At 60.9% G+C, this 2,500-nt stretch overlaps 1 pseudogene; it reads left to right on the top strand.

Annotated features, from left to right (window-relative positions):
- Positions 1 to 2,500, top strand: part of LOC124741732 — a 7,962-nt pseudogene that overhangs the window by 1,319 nt on the left and 4,143 nt on the right.

Genomic DNA, 2,500 nt, shown 5'->3' with positions numbered 1-2,500 from the left:
ATCCGGTAAAGCGAATGATTAGAGGCCTTGGGGCCGAAACGACCTCAACCTATTCTCAAACTTTAAATGGGTGAGATCTCCGGCTTGCTTGATATGCTGAAGCCGCGAGCAAACGACTCGGATCGGAGTGCCAAGTGGGCCACTTTTGGTAAGCAGAACTGGCGCTGTGGGATGAACCAAACGCCGAGTTAAGGCGCCCGAATCGACGCTCATGGGAAACCATGAAAGGCGTTGGTTGCTTAAGACAGCAGGACGGTGGCCATGGAAGTCGGAATCCGCTAAGGAGTGTGTAACAACTCACCTGCCGAAGCAACTAGCCCTGAAAATGGATGGCGCTGAAGCGTCGTGCCTATACTCGGCCGTCAGTCTGGCAGTCATGGCCGGTCCTTGCGGCCGGCCGCGAAGCCCTGACGAGTAGGAGGGTCGCGGCGGTGGGCGCAGAAGGGTCTGGGCGTGAGCCTGCCTGGAGCCGCCGTCGGTGCAGATCTTGGTGGTAGTAGCAAATACTCCAGCGAGGCCCTGGAGGGCTGACGCGGAGAAGGGTTTCGTGTGAACAGCCGTTGCACACGAGTCAGTCGATCCTAAGCCCTAGGAGAAATCCGATGTTGATGGGGGCCGTCATAGCATGATGCGCTTTGTGCTGGCCCCCGTTGGGCGAAAGGGAATCCGGTTCCTATTCCGGAACCCGGCAGCGGAACCGATACAAGTCGGGCCCCTCTTTTAGAGATGCTCGTCGGGGTAACCCAAAAGGACCCGGAGACGCCGTCGGGAGATCGGGGAAGAGTTTTCTTTTCTGCATGAGCGTTCGAGTTCCCTGGAATCCTCTAGCAGGGAGATAGGGTTTGGAACGCGAAGAGCACCGCAGTTGCGGCGGTGTCCCGATCTTCCCCTCGGACCTTGAAAATCCGGGAGAGGGCCACGTGGAGGTGTCGCGCCGGTTCGTACCCATATCCGCAGCAGGTCTCCAAGGTGAAGAGCCTCTAGTCGATAGAATAATGTAGGTAAGGGAAGTCGGCAAATTGGATCCGTAACTTCGGGATAAGGATTGGCTCTGAGGATCGGGGCGTGTCGGGCTTGGTCGGGAAGTGGGTCAGCGCTAACGTGCCGGGCCTGGGCGAGGTGAGTGCCGTAGGGGTGCCGGTAAGTGCGGGCGTTTAGCGCGGGCGTGGTCTGCTCTCGCCGTTGGTCGGCCTCGTGCTGGTCGGCGGTGCAGGATGCGCGCGCCTGCGCGGCGTTCGCGCCCCGGTGCTTCAACCTGCGTGCAGGATCCGAGCTCGGTCCCGTGCCTTGGCCTCCCACGGATCTTCCTTGCTGCGAGGCCGCGTCCGCCTTAGCGTGCTCCTCCGGGGGCGCGCGGGTGCGCGGATTCTCTTCGGCCGCCATTCAACGATCAACTCAGAACTGGCACGGACTGGGGGAATCCGACTGTCTAATTAAAACAAAGCATTGCGATGGCCCTAGCGGGTGTTGACGCAATGTGATTTCTGCCCAGTGCTCTGAATGTCAACGTGAAGAAATTCAAGCAAGCGCGGGTAAACGGCGGGAGTAACTATGACTCTCTTAAGGTGGCCAAGTGGCGGCGGTGTGGCTGCATCCGGACTTGGCTTTTCGAAGTGCGGTCTTGATGTAGTCGTGCTGCTGCTGCGAGGTGCCTTCCTTGGGCTATAGTTACAGGGAGAGTGATGCGCAATACATGGGCCTAGCCCTCTTAGCCTCTCCTCTCCTGCGGTCTTCTCCCCTTCTCGTGGGCCCGCTGATTTTCGCAGAGTGGAAGACCGCACCAGGGGCTTGGGGGGGTTACCAGCCCCCCCTCGCATTATCCCTTTATAGTTGGGGGCAGCCGACAAGAAACAAGAGATGGTGGCCCTTCCGCTGAAGGTGCCACCCCAGCTACCCCAGCACCTATCCGGCCAACTGGCCGTAACGAAAATGCGATAGTTTGTGTAGCTCCCTTTGCTTGCAGTGAGTGCCACCGCACTTTTACCACGAAGAACGGTCTCGGGGTCCATCGCCGCCGCCAACACCCTGCGGCCGCCAACGCTGAGATCGTGACGGAGAGGCATCGCGCGAGGTGGACGGAGGAAGACGTCCTGTCGCTCGCTAAGGCGGAGGCCGAACTGTTCCTTGAGAGGGACGCCCGGTTCTTCTTTGTAAATCAAGAACTTACCAGGATGTTCCCCGACCGAACGCTTGAGGCAATCAAGTGCCGACGGCGGCAAGCTGCCCACAAGCAGCTTGTCCGCCAATTCATGGAGGCACTTGAGATCGGTCGGGGCGAAGAGCCGGCGTCCCGCCGTGGAGCAGCGAGCTCGCTGCCTGACGCGGGCGAGGCCGCTGCGCCGCCCGTCGACGCAGCCGAGGACTTCGCGGCCGACACCACCGGGCCGCCGCCGGAGGGGCCGACTGACGCCGCCATCTGGGAGCATCTGGCGGGGCTGCCTGCTTCCGCCCAGCGTTTCTCTGCCCTGGATCGAGTCATTGGTCTGGGGCGGGGCACGCC

Source organism: Schistocerca piceifrons, unplaced genomic scaffold, assembly GCF_021461385.2.
Source record: "Schistocerca piceifrons isolate TAMUIC-IGC-003096 unplaced genomic scaffold, iqSchPice1.1 HiC_scaffold_1978, whole genome shotgun sequence".
Lineage (NCBI taxonomy): Eukaryota > Metazoa > Arthropoda > Insecta > Orthoptera > Acrididae > Schistocerca > Schistocerca piceifrons.
The sequence above is the reverse complement of the archived record's forward strand: the minus strand, read 5'-3'. Positions and strand labels throughout refer to the sequence as shown.